We start from the raw sequence: 17730 nt of genomic DNA on the forward strand, positions 1-17730 counted from the left end.
GAGAGTGTGTTAGTGGATGACAGAAAGAACGATAAATAGAAAACATGTGTTTTGGCAGGTGTGTGTTAGGGAGAAGAAAAGGGAGAGACAGAAAAGCATTTTCATTTTATGTTACTTTGTACTTCTACTTCACGACATTTCAGTGGGGAATATTGTACTTTCTACTACGATTGGCTACACATTGACAAATTACAGCAATAAGTAATAATATCCAACAATACAATATATTATTAATAATATAACACTCTGAAAGGAGTTTCTGCATAACGAATACTTTTACTTTTGTAAATTATGAAGATAATACTTTTGGACTTTTACTTCAGTAACATTTTGAATGCAGGACTTTTAATTGTAATAGGATACTTTTGGACTATGGCATTTCTACTTTTACTTAAAGTTGGGGTATGTGATTCTGGAGAAATCCAATACCATGACAAATACCATGATATACAGAGAACAACAACACAGCAAGTAATGTAACTTACGTTAGCTAGCTTGTAGGTTAGCTTAGCTAGGTTGTGGGTTAGCAAACTGTCGCTACAGTTGCTGCTGCGAAGCTAACAGCCAGAGAGGACGAGACGGTTTCCCAGAGCCAGCACAGCAGCTCCAGACAGCGATACTCACAACTCTCCTGCTGCTGTAGCTAACATCACAACAACAGCAGATCTCGGCAAACTAGAAAGTAAGCTGAATGTCCGTGGGCAAGTCGTTTAACGTTACCTGACACACAAATCATGGCTGGAATAGTGTTGTGTGGCTCGGTCCGAGCCACTTTGTGTGTTTCCAATTTACAGAACCAGGGCTGTGTACACACACCGGAGGTTTTTTCAGCGCGCATACTGAACGGACAGCTAGAAAAAGATGTGTATTGGATTAGAATCGCATACCCCACCCTAAGATCTGAATACTTCCTCCATCACTGCAGATGAGTATATAAGTGTGTGCATGTGTGTGTTTCTGTGAGTGTTTTGCTTGGTTTCCAACATCCTATCCACAGTTTCGTTTAGCATGACCTTTAGTCTTCAGGCTGTGTTCTGTCCAGACTAGCCTCAACTCACACACACACACACACACACACACACACACACACACACACACACACACACACACACACACATTTCACATGGACATGCTACAGTATGTGCATTTGTGCTCAAGTTTAATTACCCAAACACACTAATGTCCACATTTCCTTTCCCTCTCTCTGTGATTGACTTAAATGATGCCACAGAACAGCTACCGGCATCACAAAAAATCATGACAGCGCTATGTTGGCTTTCAATTCAGACTCTAGATGCAGAAAAAGTTAATTGCACCACTTTGTCAACCTGAAACACTCCGCCCGTCGCTCCTGTGTGCCGGATCAGCATCGGTTCTGCTCGACTGAACTTCCTGCTTTGGCGAAACAGCCGCAGCCTGGGGTCACTATAAAAAGCCTCCTGCGGTTCCAGACGGTCAAAGCTAACATCCTGTAGGGCCCCTCCCCTCCCGTGTTGGCCCAGTTGGAGCTGACCGGTTTTGCCATATCACAACCCTCCCAGGGGAAATCCAGCACATACACACAGAGGTATTTAAAGGCAGTGTGGAAAATATTTTCCTGGATACAGACATATATAGACAATCAAGTTCAATAATCATTCAGGTTGTGTTGCTAAGTGAACCACAGCACCATCAGCACCGGCCTGCTTGTACTGCGCCTACATTCCAGTGGAAAGGTGCCCATTGTATGATGAAGCTCTCTGCCTCTCCCGTGCAAATGCAAGTAATATGTTTCCTGATTAATAAATATAGTGTTGTAACAAAGCCTTTATTTTTTATATATTTTAGAACATACTATAGATTATAACAAGTGTCTACAGTTGATGGACATACATGAGAGTTGAGAGAAGAAAATGTTGCTGTGGGCTTTGATGTGTTTTACCAAAGGTCGGAGGGTGCTCGTTTGTTGCAGAGTTATGATGAGCTCCATTTGAATCAAAGAAACATTGAATTTATGATCCAGAAACAACACGCGAAAGTTTGTATTTCGTTGAACAGAGCCTGGGAAGTTTTGTGATAAACTCTTTCTGTCTAATTAAAAGACAGAAAAGACGCTCTTCTCAGGAGTCATATCTCTCTGCCCGGATCCTCCTGTTTTAGTTTCTCAAAAAACAACCTTATCTTTACCTGATGTATTCAAGGTAAGTCGAGGTAATCATGTTTTTGTGTCTTTAATCAGAAGTTTGCTTTTGTAATGGCGCCCTCACGTGGGTAAAAGTGTAAAGGCACAATAATTCATAACCAATCAGAGACATCCCAACAACCCGCCAGGAGGCGCATGTTTTGGAAATATAAGAGAATGCACAACTGAGCCTGTTCAGTTGCTTCATGAACCAACTTGGTTTTACGTGTACTTTGTTTTGATACTACAGTTTTATCGAAGAAGAATTAAACAGTGTCTGAGAGGACCTGAAGACATCTGGCCCAGCTGAAGGTTTCATCTCCCACAGTAGTTATTAGATCTAAACAGGGAGAAACAGCCATGAGAGCAGGCTGTTAAAAAATTGACGTTATGGATGAGACAAGAGACAAGATCAGACATCTGGTTTGTGTCATCCCTGACAGTGTTGGGATTTTCACAACTGCCTATTTTCCCTTTCTTTTGCTTGGTCACTTACATATTGAGCACTGTTTGCACACACAGATATATTAGCTTTAATTTGGAAAATAACTCACTGGGTCTAAATGCACTCTTTCTGTTCAGACCCTGGAAAACTGTGCTAAATCTCCATTTCAAAACAGGAAGCACAAGTTCTGACAGGTCCATCTGTTTCACCAGTACAAAGAGGGTCACAAACTGTGTTTTCTATCAGGTTTTATTGTCTCTTAGCTGTATCTCTGCCAGGAGCAGGCATTAGTGTGAAAACAGAGTCAATGAAACCTGATAGAAAGCGTTGTTTGTGACCCTGTTCTCTGTACAATGTATAACATGATGTATAAGATATCTCAGTAAGTGTGAGCTTCCTGTTTTTGAAAAAGAAATTCTTTCTGGTTTTTGAAGGCCTTAAGGACAATCCTATTGGACTGTATTTAAAGGATAAGGCTGGCATTATTTCATATTTTATTATTGTCAACAAACCCCATGAAAAGAAGAGAAGACGCAAGTCTTTAAAAACTAATCATAAATATATAGTTTCATTTTAAAAAAAGGCTTAGTAATTTCCTTAAACAGCTGGTCACTGTAGTTTTTAGCAAACTGGAGTATATTGTGCATTTGATGGGGACTATTTTCAGCTGCAGAGTATTACACATTTGGTGCTCTAGTGAGTATTTATGGCCAGTGTTCGGGAGTAGTGCTGATACATGTAGCGATCTTACTAGTTTAACTATATCTCCCAGAAGCTTTGGGGTAGTGTTTATATTGTCAAAATTATGTGATGTTCCTAGCAGCAAGCTATTTTTTTCCCACTGAGTAACATGGTGTCACGGATACGCCAGGCTCCACTCTCACCCAGTCACGACGCACGCCTTCACCTGAGTTCTAATTACACACCTGGTCTCAATCCCACACCTGAAACCCATCACCTCCCCAGCAGTATAAAGACTCCACACTCACATCAGTCAGTGTCTGGTCTTGTTGATACATGGATTCAAACTCCCAACAAACTAGACATCGTTGGACTCCAGAATTACTAAAACGCTATCCTTGTCTTCAATACTCTCCGTTTCTCAGACCTGCTACACCAGTACGCTGGTGTGAGATTCTCCAGCTCCAGATCCACAACTACAGCCCATCAAGGACGGTATCCACACTCCAGTGTGTCTATTCATTTGCCTGCTCTTTTGCCTCACTGCTGTGTCGTGCAATAAACCTTGTTTTCTCCATCTCGGTGCCTCCCGTCTGTCTGTACGTAACACATGGTAGCGCTACCAAACGCTACATCGCTATATTTTAGCGAATTTTCTCTTGAAGGAAAACAAAGGTTCTTCTTCTAACGTTGTTGCCTTGAACACCATTTATCTGTCAGTATCTTGTTTTATCAAATTTTATATACTATAAGCAGAATATAGTTGCTTGATTTTTGTTTTGCTGCAAATTAGGGGTAAAATTTAGTTAACTGGTAGTTAGCATAGCCGTAAAATGGAAATTTACACTGCTTGCCATGTGGCTCCGCATTTTCTATTTCTAAAAGTTGAAGCTTTACATGGTGTCAGTATGTGTACTGGTTAGATTCTGATTTCTTTTTGTAATGTGTGCTTTCATTGCAATTTTACAATTGTGAATCTTCATGAATGATCCAAGTTACGCCTTTTGTTCATTGAAGGACACACTGTTACCTAACTAGCTCTGAATAAGGACAACTCATTGCGAGGACAGTAGAGCATTTGTTTATTTTATTAGCTAACAGTAGATGTTTCTTGACGTAAAATAGCGGCTTGCTACCTTCAACAAAAATGTAGAGTTGCTGTAGCTTAACTACAAATGAAGAGTAGCTTGTAGCTTTACTAGCTAGCTTGAAGCTTCCCCAGCACTGTTGACTGCAGCAGGATAGCGCATTTGGGATTGACTCAAAAGAAATGACTGGGGATGCTGGTGGACTAGGGGTTTAAGACGCTGACCATGTAATCATAACGTCCCTGGGTTGAGTCTTGCCGGGGCCTTTGTCATTCCGCCTAATTTCCTCTCTCTACTGTACTCTCTAGGCAAAAAAGTGCCTCAGGAGCACTGCACTGTAAGTAAAGTGGCACCAAGGGTTGAACTATAATGCTTAAATTTCCTTCCTGGAAATACATAGTCAATTTAGAAGGAAGACCTAGACCCAAGGCTGGATTACGAACCAGGCAAATAATATCTTTATTTATATACTACTTATTAACACAAAGTTACAAAGTGCTTCACATAGCAAGCAAAGAACACCGTTTTCAGAATCAAGACGTTTCGGCTCCCATCCGGAAGTCATTCTCAATTGTGAAAAAATGGTCCGGGAACTCAGAAATTTAAGCTACTCTGTGTTACTTACTTGGTGGGGAACACAGAACATCATGTGGAAAACACACAAATTTATGGACAAAGTGAAACATCTCCAGTTGGACCCAGATGATGTAATGGTTTCGTATGATGTTGTGTCCTTCTTCACCTGCATTCCGACCTCCATCTTGCAGGAAAGGACCAAGCTTACACCTGAACACATCTGCAAACTATTAGACATCCGTCTTAACACAACCTACTTCCAATTCCGGGGAATCTTCTACAGACAGATTCACGGCTGTGCCATGGGCTCTCCGGTCTCTCCCATCGTGGCCAACCTGTACATGGAACAGTTTGAGAAGAAGGCACTGTCCTCGTTCCCGGGCACACCACCAAGTCATTGGTACCGCTACATGGATGACACCTTTGTGAAGTTCAAGAAACAAGACTTGGATGCGTTCTCAGAGCATATCAATACTGTGGACCCCAACATCAAGTTCACACGAGAGGATGCCAAAGAGAACCGCCTGGCCTTTCTTGATTGTTCTACACTCAGAGGAGAGAACGGAAAGCTCCAGATAGAAGTGTACAGGAATCCAACACATACGGATCAATACTTGCTCTTTGACTCACACCATCCATTACAGCACAAGCTTGGTGTAATCCGGACATTACAACATAGAGCCCAAGAAGTGCCCACCGGCTCAGAGGGTGAGAAGAAAGAGGAAAGGCATGTTCAGAATGCACTCTCAGCCTGTGGCTATCCCACTTGGGCTCTCAACAAAGTTAAAAAAGCCAAAAAACAGGACAAAAGGGAAACAGAACCAAGAAGGAACGGTGTCCCTTATGTATCTGGACTGTCTGAAAAACTACAAAGGATCTTTAGACAGCACAATGTTCCTGTTTTCTTTAAACCAGGCAATACTTTAAGACAGAAACTCATTCATCCTAAGGACAAGATGCCCACACAAAAGCAGAGCAATGTAGTTTACTCAATTCAATGCAGTGAGGAAAACTGCAAAGAACGGTACATAGGTGAGACTAAACAGCTACTTCACAAAAGACTTTATCAGCACAGATGACACGCTAACTCAGGATTGCAGAGTGGCGTGCATTTGCATCTAAAAGCTACAAACCACACATTTGAAGACAGTGAGGTGAAGATTCTAAGTAGAGAGAGGAGTTGGTTTGAAAGAGGAGTCAAAGAAGCCATTTTTGTGAAAAAAGAAAACCCCTCTTTGAACAGAAATGGTGTTTTGAGATTCAATCTGCCCAATGTTTACCACAGTGTATTAGCACCCTGGTCAAGCCAATCATATGCTAATCAGGTACTTAACAGTGATGAGGGAGGTGCAGCCAGAAAACAATAAGCCTGATTACTGATTACTGGGCCATCATGGAAACAATTAGGTCAGTTTCAGGTGAAACTAGGCAGGATAATCAGCAGATACTCAGGAAGACTCCTTCCTGAGGGCAGGGCTTAAGTAACACAGAGTAGCTTAAATTTCTGAGTTCCCAGACCATTTTTCACAATTGAGAATGACTTCCGGATGGGAGCCGAAACGTCTTGATTCTGAAAACAGTGTCCAAATGACTACGACTGAAACCTTTTCTACGATAGAACACTCCTGGACGAATGAGGGACTACACCGTCTTATAAGCAAAGAACACATAAAACATAATTATAAAAATAAATAAAACACAGCAGTAATAGAATCAAACTATTAAACGAACCACAATAAATAATTAAAACTAGAATCAGATGGAATCAGGGAACGCAGTGCGATAAAAGTACGTTTTAAGCTTAGATTTAAAAGAAGCCACTGACTCAGCCTGATGTATTTCCTCGGGCAGGGAGTTCCAGTCTCAGGGCTCTTATTTCAAAAGTTGTGTCCCCCTTAGTCTTCAGCGTCTGGAACACATAAAATGCCCCTGCCAGAGGATCTCAAGGTGCGAGCAGGGTCGTACAGGGATAAAAGATCTGCAATATACTGAGGAGTCAGCCCATTTAGTGACTTGTAAGTAATTAAAAGCACCTTGAAATCAAATCTAAAAACGTACCGGAAGCCAGTGTAAAGACGCTAAAGTCGCGGTGATGTGTTCAAACCTGTTTACTCTGGCTAAAAGCCTGGCAGCTAAGTTCTGTACTGTCTGTAGCCAGTCTACAGTTTTTCTATTTAGGCATGTAAAAAGGCTGTTACAGTAATCCAGGTGTGATGAGATAAAAGCATGTAAAATAGTTTCTGTGTCTTTAAAACGTAACATAGGACGAATTCTGGCAATGTTCCTTAGTTGATAAAAAGTATTGTAAAGTTTGTACAAGTTTTGTAATGTGCAGCTCAAAGCTTAAATTACAGTCAAACAAGATGCCAAGATTTCTAGCAACAGGCTTTATATACTCAGACAGGTACCCAGTAGATGGCAGTGTTTGATTTGTTTGTGTTGCTGGAGCCAATAAAGCAAAAACACACAATATGAAGACTAACTCTAAATACTAAACTACAGAACACAGGGTGTGTGTGTGTGTGTGTGCACAGGTCTGGGTGTGCGCCAAAAGGAATATGCGTATGTTTCTTTGTTCTGCCTCCGTATGTCTCGCATGCACGAGCATGAACCCACGTGGTCAGAAACAAAGAAATGTGAAGCGGGAGCTTTAAAGTTATTCTCCGCTGGGTGTGTTTGTCTTTATGGGCTAAACTAGAGGTGTATGTGTATGATCTGTTTAGGATAACGATGCCAAGTTAAAAGGAGTTAGTTGGCATGCAAAGACTAGCTAACATCAACTTAGCGTGTGGCTACCAAATTAACCTAACAGATAAACACATCACAACAACAAAACCTCAGAAAAACACATCAGTAACGTCACATGTACAAAAGTTAAAGAGTCCTTTGCTTAGCTACAGTATATACACTGTTACTCTATGCTATGCCCAGTTGTTACGTTACCCGTCTGCCAGGAGGGAAAGAGAGCTGGTTGGCTTTGGTGTTGCTGTTAGCTGGCGGTCAGTCTGTTGTAGATGTACCAAGCTGGGACGAATTGTGGTTCCATTGTGGAAGCGTCTTTTGCTGTGCAGTGTCCACTTGTAGAGATCGGAGGAAGCTGGTCGCTCCGCCTTACAGAGTTAACAGCTCGGCATTAATTTGCTTCGTGCTCCTGTTAGCATGTGAAGTTAGCTAGCAGCCGTTTGCGCTAAACATTGTTGCAGAGATCTAAGAAGCCTTCGTAGCTCTCTGGTAGATCAGGAGACTTTGGTTCTGCTGCGTGTTTCTGATCCGAGCAGATTACACGGCGAAGCCAAAAGGAGAGAGTTCAAGTGGGTGTCTGCTGGTGAGCAGGCCGCACTGAAAGGGAGCCGACGACAGCGGTCTGCCACAGTGAAAGATTCCAGGAGAAAGAGAGACAGAACAAAGCATCACTGACCTTTTTATTGACCTGGTTCACAGGTCAGACTGGCCAATACTGCGTTCAGTGGCTCTCGGGATTGTGGGTCAAAATAGAATGCAGTCTCCTAACAAAAGTTCAATCACCCAAATGAATGAATTCATCTGTGGAGTCCCAACACATCCAATGGACAAAAGGACACCTACAAAAGGAGCTACTATATTAAAAATTTCAGTAAGGGAAAATGGGATGAAGTGGCTGAGGGTGTCTTGTTCTGGGGACTCAACATCAGTGAAAGTTGTACAGGGCAATATATATTGGCCCTAACAGACTCCACTTTCTCTGTAAAGTAAGTAAAAAAAAATTCACAGTCAGCATCACATTCAAGAGGAACATTTGGACGGTCTGGATTTACTAGTTGATCGATAGTCTTGAATAAAAACCTGGGATTGTGCTGATTTTCCGATATGAGATTTGACAAGTAGCGTGTTTATCTTTCACCATTCTGTTATAATTAAGTAGAAGGTCCTTCATAGCCAACGTAGTATACCTAAATGCCGGTATTCTTCCACCTCAGCCTTCCTGCACTCTTTTACAGCTACGAGTGCTGTCATTTATCCAAGGTTGAAATTTACGATTTGCTTTCGTTCTATTTTTAAGGGGCGCGACTCTATCTAAAGTTGAAGTGCATAGAAAATTAAAGCAGGCAACTAGGTCATTGAGGTGGGGAATTTTCAGACTTTGTGTAGTGGCTAAAAGTGCAGAAAACTTAGGGGCGCTTTGTTCATTAAGTGTGCGTGTGCACATAGAATGGGGTAGGGTATAAGTAGCGGACTGCGATTCACAGGTAAAAATTAGGCATTAGTGGTCAGAGATCGGTATTGCTATTGGTATTTCCACATTCATACCCAGGGTGAAAATTAACCACTGTTATGCGTTGGGCCAAACACATGTTGTGCAAGGTTAAAAGAGTCCATAATATTTACAGGCAAGAGTATCAGATGGGTCATCCACTTTTGAGTCTAGTTCTGCCTCCTAAAGGAAGTTTTTCCTTGCCACTGTCGCCAAGTACTTGCTTATGTTTCGTTGGGTCTCTGTAAATAATATTATAAAGAGTACGGTCTAGACCTGCTCTATAGGAAAAGTGCAATGAGATAACTTCTGTTATGAATTGGCGCTATATAAATAAAACTGAATTGAACTGAACTGAATCAATGTGAATGTTAGTCACCACAGAGAAGAATCTTATCATTAGTTATCACAGGACTAGATAAGAAGTTAGGAATCACTGATAAAAATCCACATTTTGATTTATGGGGACAGTAGATTAAAGGACGAGTTGTGAACCATTGAGCTTAAACATTAGCAACTCAAAGGACGAAAACTCGTGGGCAGCTGATTAGTTACATTTGAATTTTTTTTGATACACACTCACAAGGCCACCCCAACGTCCACTACTCCTCGGTTGGCTTAAACTACCATAGTAGGGGGGACACAGCTCAATGAGCTGACTGCTTTCATTGGGATATAACCAAGATGCCGTTAAAAACATAAAATCCAGGTTTGTTGACAAAATTAAGTTATTTAAAACAAAAGTTTTAGAAAAGAGAGGTAACCAGGTTATTAATATTTCTGTGAACATGCACGTTCCATTTAACAGATCTACCAGTAACAATCACAGGAATGTTATCATTATTAGGAACCGCGTTAGAGAGAGACAGACTCACCCTAGATTTGCACATCGGTGTCATTTCCACTGGGGATGCTGGGGACATGCCTCCACCACTTTTTGAAATGACCAATTTTGTCCCCATCACTTGATTCATCATTCAAAGCACCAAGAAATGTTTAACTAACAAATGGGAGCGCTTTGAGAAAGGTTTATTTGCACAATAAAAAAAACATACAATGTAATGCAAATATAGAAGAAACAAATGTGCATTGTCCAAAAAAAGTAACATAAGCTAAAAAAAAGTCCCTAAACCTTTTGCCCGTGACTGGAATAAAGGTTATAGACTTTGAAAAACTAAATCTATCCTTTAGTGCTTGCCTCTTAATGTTAGCACTAGCTGCCAGACTAACATTAGGAAGCTAGCATTAGGGGGTCTTGATTACAACAACAAAAAAAATTTAATTCATCCATTTATTTTTTCTTTCTTTTGTCATCCCAAATAAGACATATTTTGGTGAATCAGAATCAATACTGCCTTTATACTGACTTGCTACACTTACTTGCTGGGACAATTCCTATAGTCGATGAACCCAACACACATTTTATTTACCTGCCATACTGATCTGTAAAGAGAATATCAAGAAAATCCTTACATGTCCCACTTTCTGTAGAATAAAGTCCTGGGTAAAAAATTTTCCCCCACCCACTGTAATTACTCGTACCTCATGCCGAAACCCCTTTACATTGCCTAAAATTGAAGACCGTTTTTTTTTTTAAATCTGAGCCCTTATGTCCCACCACTTTTAAACACAAAGTGACGCCCTTGGATTTGCATATTGCATGATAGCGATTGTGTGATAGTCTGTTAAAGATTATAACTGGGATGATAGAGAAGTTTTCTGGATTGTCACAGGAATTTATTGGGCTGTAGGGGGAGCAAGTGGTACGAACCGGAGGTGAAGAGGTTACCAGTGACCGGTGTATAGTCTAAATTAGATCTGTATTTATATCTGTGTATAGTCTGTGATCTGTGTATAGTCTAAATTAGATCTGTATTTATATCTGTGTATAGTCTGTGATCTGTGTATAGTCTAAATTAGATCCCCCCGCTGATTCAATCAGCGGGGAGCAGAGTTCAGTAGGAAGACAGCTCTGGGAAAAAAGCTGTTTCTCAATCTGCTGGTCCTTGTCCAGAGGCACCTGAGGCGCCTGCCAGAAGGCAGGTGAGAAAACAGTCTGTGGGCGGGGTGAGAGGAGTCCTTAAGAATGCTGTGGGCTCGATGCAGACAGCGTTTCCTCTAGATGTCCTCAATGGCTGGAAGTGGAGTCCCTGTGATGCGCTGGGCAGTTTTCACCACCCGCTTCAGTGCCTTGCACTCTGCAGCAGAGCAGTTCCAATACCAGACTGTGACACAGTTGGTTAGGATGCTCTCTACTGTGCAGAGATAGAAGTTCACCAGGATAGCTGAGGACAATTGGGTCTTCTTCAGTGTTCTGAGAAAGAAGAGGTACTGGTGAGCCTTCTTGACCAGGCAGGAGGTGTTGGTGGTCCAGGACAGGTTCTCCAAAATATGGGTCCCCAGGAACTTGAAGCTGGAGACTCAACAGCCATCCCGTTAATGTGGATGGGGTCATATGTGCCTCCTCTCTCCTTCCTGAAGTCCACAATGAGCTCCTTTGTCTTGGAGGTGTTAAGGAGCAAGTTATTGTCTGAGCACCATGTGGCCAGGTGCTGGACCTTCTCCCTGTAGGCGGTCTCATCGTTGTTGCTGATGAGACCAATCACTGTAGTATTGTCTGCAAACTTGATGATGGCGTTAGATCCATGCGCAGGCTTGCAGTCGAGTGTGAAGAGGGAGTAGAGGAAGGGGTGCAGCACACAGCCCTGTGGTACGCCAGTGTTGAGTGTGATGGTGGTGGAGCAGTTGTGGCCTGACCTAACAAGCTGAGGTCTGTTTGTCAGGAAGTCCATAATCCAATTGCAAATTGAGGTGTTAATGCCCAGGTTTCCATGTTTGGTGATTAACTTGGAAGGGATGACAGTGTTGAATGCAGAGCAAAGTGTTCTTATTGTCCAAGTGTGTGAGTACAGAGTGCAGTGCCATAGGAACTGCGTCCTCTGTGCTCCTATTGCTGCGGTAGGCAAACTGGTATGGGTCCAGTGTGGATGGGAGGAAGTCTTTTAGGTATGTCAGGACCAGCCGCTCAAAGCACTTCATTACAATGGGTGTGAGTGCTACAGGGTGGTAGTCGTTCAGGCACGTTGGACTAGAGTGTTTCGGCACTGGCACAATGGAGGTGGATTTAAAGCATGCTGGCACAGCTGCTTGGGTGAGGAACAGGTTGAAAATATCTGTAAAGACCCCAGCGAGCTGCTCTGCACATGCCTTGAGTACGCGACCGGGGATGCCGTCTGGTCCAGCAGCCTTGCGCCTGTTGATCCGGCTCAGTGCAGTGTAGACATCTGTGGAGGTGAGGGCGATGGTCGGCTGGTCAGCTGAGGGTGTGAGCTTGGTGGCAGTTTCCCTATTGTCTCTCTTGAAGCGAGCAATTGAGGCAAAAGTTGTTAAGCTCGTTCAGGAAGGAGACATCTGTGGCTGCGGGGGTGGAGTGTCTGGGTTTGTAGTTGCTGATGGCCAGGATGCCCTGCCACATGCGTCGAGGGTCGGAGTTGGAATAGTGCTCCTCTAACTTTAGCTTGTAGCAGTGCTTGGCCTTTTTGATGCGCCCCCTCAGATTTGCCCTGGAAATGCTGTAGGCCTTTGCGTCACCTGATCTGAAGGCAGTGTTGCGTGCTTTCAACAGGAGGTGCACCTTCTTGTTCATCCATGGCTTCTGGGTATATGGTGATCTGCTTCTGAGTTGTAACATTGTCTATGGTGATGTTGATGTAGTCCAGTACAGAGGAGGTGTAGCTGTCTATGTCCGTATGAGAGCCACAGGTGGCCTGAGAGGCAAACATACCCCAGTCTGAGCAATGAAACCTGCCTGGAGTGTGGAGTCTACCCCCACAGGCCATACTTTGATGGTCCTCACTGATGGCTTCACACGATTGATGAGAGGTGAATACTTGGGGGTAAGGAACAAAGAAAGGTGATCAGATTGACACAGATAGGGGAGGGGCGGCGTAAGCCTCAGCCATGTTTGTGTAGACATGGTCCAAAGTTTTGTTTCCTCTGGTGTGACAGGAAACATGCTGGTGAAATTCAGGGAGCACTGCCTTTAAGTTTGAGTGATTCAAATCTCCCACAACAATAAATGCAGCCTCCGGGTGAGCATTATGTTGTTTACTGATGGCCGCATGAAGTTTGCTCATAGCTTCGTCCGGTATGCTGCTGTGTAGTCATGTTTCAGTGAAGATCATGACATTGCAATTCAAAAGTCTTCTGCTGCTGATGATGCGGAGTCGAATCTCGTCCATTTTGTTCACCAATGATTGTATATGTGTGAGGAAAATGCTGGGTAAAGAGAGCCATTGTGGTGTTCGCTTTAGCTTAGCTCTTAGCCCTCCGAGCTTCCCCCGCCTTTGTTTACGATCTCGACGCCGCCTGTGAGCACATCCGCCCTGCCGTGTAGGGTGTGTAGCATCGGGTGTTCTGGCGATTTCAGAGATTTCAAAACTGCCAGGAATGCGCAAACCAATATCCAAGAGCTCATGCCGGGTGTACGATGTTAAGGCACAGCTGTTCTGCACGAACAGACCCGAGATGAGCAAGAAAAACACTGCATAAATGCAGAAACTGGAGAGACACTGAGCCTTGCGATGTACACGCGCCACCATCTTGGTGTTGAGCTGTTGTGGAGTGAGTAGTGGTCAGTCAGTGAGGAGAGGCTGTAGTAACTGCATAATTTTTTTTTGCAGAAAGTGCTTTTGTGCCATGGATGCTGGGGTGGATACCATCTCTGCTAAAAAGCGAAGCTCGTTCCCAAAAAAGATTAAAATTGTCGATAAAAAACAGATGATGTGAGATGGACAGGCTGACTGCAGCCATTTGCGAAGAGAGAGCAGTCTACTAAAACGTCTGCCTAATGTGGGGATAGGGCCTGAGATGAAGACAGACTTTCTACAGTTTTTGAATTTCTTAAAAAGACGATTAAAATCCTGTTTTAACACTTCAGACTGCCGCTTGGTGGTATTGTCAGTGTCAATATGGATAATAACATTGCGAACATGTAGGTGTTTCCTGAGAAGACACGGGATCGCCTGCATGACGTCTACGATTTTAGCACCTGGTAGGCAGTACATCACTGCAGATTTTGATTTAATATGTCTTACGATGGAGTCACCGACGACCAGGGATGTAGTATGCAGTGGGGGCTTGCATCGAAACAATGTGGACGCAGCCCAGGGAGCAACGTGTCCGCCAGCTGGTTCTGACAGAGAGGATGGCGAAAGGCAAGCAGTGAAGTGGGCAGGATCACGGCGCAGTGCTGGTTTGAAGAGCGGTATGAAGCAGCAAGCCCTGCAAGAGGGGTGCTCAGTTTTGGCTGGAGGAGGGGTCGGAGGCGAGCTGTGGGACCCACAGGACGACCCACAGGACGGCGAGCTGTGGGACCCACAGGACGACTCTGGAGGAGTAGAATGACGTCTGGAATACACAGCCAGAGGAGGGAAGTCATGCAGGTCGAGGATGTCATATTTATTTTCCAGCTGGATGTTATAGTTAGGAGGTGCAGGAGGGGAGTGCCTCCCTCTCCTGCTGCGAGCACTGACCAGCTTCCAGGACTTGTAGTGGGATGGAATAGAGCTGATCGGAGCTTTAGGCTTACCGACACGAGTCCAACAAGTTTGCATTCGGTAGCGTCAGTATCTGTGGTCTTCGTAGGCTAGTTAGCTCTCAATGCTAAAAACAAATTGGCCTGGTTGCTTCGGATGGGGAGGTGCACAAAGAACATAAAACATCCAATGACTAAAACACTTTATCCAGTTTAAAACATTTAGTCAAACAACAAGGAACTTAAAGGGTGTATCATAAAGCTATCATAAAATGTCAGTTTCTAAAAGAGACTCTTGTCAACCATAGACAACATACAACCAGCAAAGTGTCCTGGGGCCCCAGACCCGCAAGGGTCCCCAAAAGCACCAGGTTCACTTTGTGACAAATGGTTTGTGGTAATATGATCAATTGTAAATTTGCTTGGGAATATGGGAATATACACCACAGAAACACAATATCAGTTGATCTGATAAGGGCCTTAAATCAATTCCTGCTTTTGGAGCCCTGTCATGTAAAGGACCCCTGTGTAAAAATCTAGTTTTAAAACCTTCATTATTTCAACTGATACTATGCTTACATGGTACATATTCCAAGTTAATTTGTGTTTAATGAAATTACCACACAGCAAACCCGGGGCCATGTACAGTAATATTCCAGGAATACTGTACACAACTCACTGAGATAAGCAACAGGGGGTTAAAAGGGGCCCAGCAGCAATTTGTGTTATCATTTTCAGATTAACTTGTTTTATAATTTCTTAGCTTTTTTTTTGTCGTTGCCTTTCCTATTATTGTACAGTACTATATTTCCTACATTTTATAATTAGACAGGTGCTGTAAAATGTATATTGAGCTTTCAACTCAGGGTCCACTTCAACTGCATCTCGCAGTCTTTCAGCCGATGGAGTTTAGTTAGTTGCTCAATTGTCATCCGCTGATGAAGACAATGAGTTGGGGCTGAAAGATCTAGAATATGCTAGAAAGTGGACCTTGAGATTTTTTTTGTCAAACCAAAGTTTTATTATTTACAATAGTATTAGAGTAATAGAGTTTGTCTGCCTATTTATTTCTTATCGTTTCTCTCATAATAATCCTCGCTTGCTCCTTTAAGTATCCTCATTCATATAATCACGTCATGGACGCTCACAGCCTGACACATGCAAACTAAGATTGAATTTTAGATGCTGCATAGCAACCGGGGAGGCCAGGCCACCCTGGAGAAGAGGGGGTGGCTGCGGAGGAGGGGGTAGGGATTTCTATCTCATTGCATCTTAAATCAGATTACAGCTTATTCACTCCTCCTGGCTGGGGCACGGGTTGATGTCAGGAAGCTCTGCAGCTGTAGGATCCTCCAATCCTATACTTCTCATGCTGACTCTCTACTCATCCTGAAACATTTGGTTCTCCAATTGGATCTTCACTCTGTGTCCTGTCTTTCTTCTCTTAACAATTTCTTTTTCCTTTTTGATAATCATGCTGTTTATGAGTCATTATCATTTCTAGGGGAGAAACAGGAAAAATGAGTGTCAATTGTGCGATTTATGAACTGTAGTCACTTGTGTTTTTCCTTTTCATAGCATTTAGTTTGGTGAACAAAGCCAACCCTGTGTCCTAAAAATTGTGTTCATGCAAGACTAATTTGCATTAAGCAGGAAAGTTAACTCTCGCCCTTGGAAAATAGTACTTTCACAAAGAAAAAAATCATAACTCAAAGTCCCCTTTCTAGCTTTTTCCAGAGCTTTTAATCGCATCTAACATTCTTTATCAGTGGAAAACGTTTGCAGTCTTCATCAATAGTACCAAGTAAAATCTACCAATGAAGGCAGTGAGATGTGTAGTAGAACCTCATACAACCCCACTTCAAAAAATCCAAATTAACCCTTTAAGAGCATGTTGAGTTAGGATATTTTTTTGTCATACAACAGACTGTGATTTTTATCTGCGCATTCTTCACTGTTAACATACTTCATTTGTTTTTAAGTACAATATCTGCTCCTGCAACTAAACTATGATTTTTATGGTTATGTTTAGGCAACTCAAAACATTTGACTAAGGTTGGCCAAAAGCCATGGTTGTGATTAAATACTGAAAAAGTCATTAATAGGCACACTCGAAGGCAGGGCAAAAAGTCTGCCTTCAGAGAGAGGGGTGAGATGCGATCAATTGTACAAATGGAGATAATGGCGCATACTTTCAGGCAGTCTCTCCTTTAAGGGAATTCAAGCTTGGGAGAGAAAAAAATCCTGCCTACTGTCACACCTCCACACAACTGGCCAATCGCTGTCTAAAGTGGGCATGATTGTCAGATGCAGCACTCCCAATTTTCAACATTGGAAATCTGTGAGAGGAGGGGGTTTCGGACGCAGTTTGACCATCCGATAAGAACCTTGGTTGGAACATACTAACTAATTTGTTAATGGTCATGATATGAAGGTAGCACTGTAAAGTGACAATGTTTCTTCACATACTAAATTTAAGTGGCTTTGTAAGCTTTGTAATATACAGTATAAACATACACACAGGTAACATGAATGTAAATTTTCTGGCTGAAAAGAACTTTACCGCATATCTCTATCCACTGTAGTAGAACTGCTACTGCTGCAGCTAATACAGTACAGCTGTCACAGGCAATAAGAGTGCATGTTGACCTCAAAACAACTGTGTCTGTGCATGACGGACGATTGTTAGACCTTCTTGGAAAGGTCTCGGACAGCCTCCAAGACAGTGAAAGGGCCCACTTCATCATGATAAACAGGTTGTGACTGAGGAGCTGTCAAGTCAACCCTAAAGACAGTGTATCGAGCCAAAAGAACCTGGCTAATGAGAACAAGAGCTTTGAGCTGAAAGCCAGCGATCAAATGTCTGGGAATTTGGCAGGTGAAGAAGGCAGATTACCTCAAAAAAGATCCCACGGGGCTGCAAATCAGCTCTGCAAACGTATGAGTATTGGACTGGGCCGCTCTGTCTTGTCTTTTCTCTTGCAATTCAAAGTGACTGAATGGGCACAATAA

The 17730-nt window shown here is 42.8% G+C and overlaps 1 protein-coding gene across 3 annotated transcripts in view; it reads right to left on the minus strand.

Annotated features, from left to right (window-relative positions):
• Nucleotides 1-17730, minus strand: part of pde5ab (phosphodiesterase 5A, cGMP-specific, b) — a 119393-nt gene that overhangs the window by 40100 nt on the left and 61563 nt on the right. The window lies entirely within an intron of this gene.

This window comes from Siniperca chuatsi, linkage group LG22, assembly GCF_020085105.1.
Source record: "Siniperca chuatsi isolate FFG_IHB_CAS linkage group LG22, ASM2008510v1, whole genome shotgun sequence".
Lineage (NCBI taxonomy): Eukaryota > Metazoa > Chordata > Actinopteri > Centrarchiformes > Sinipercidae > Siniperca > Siniperca chuatsi.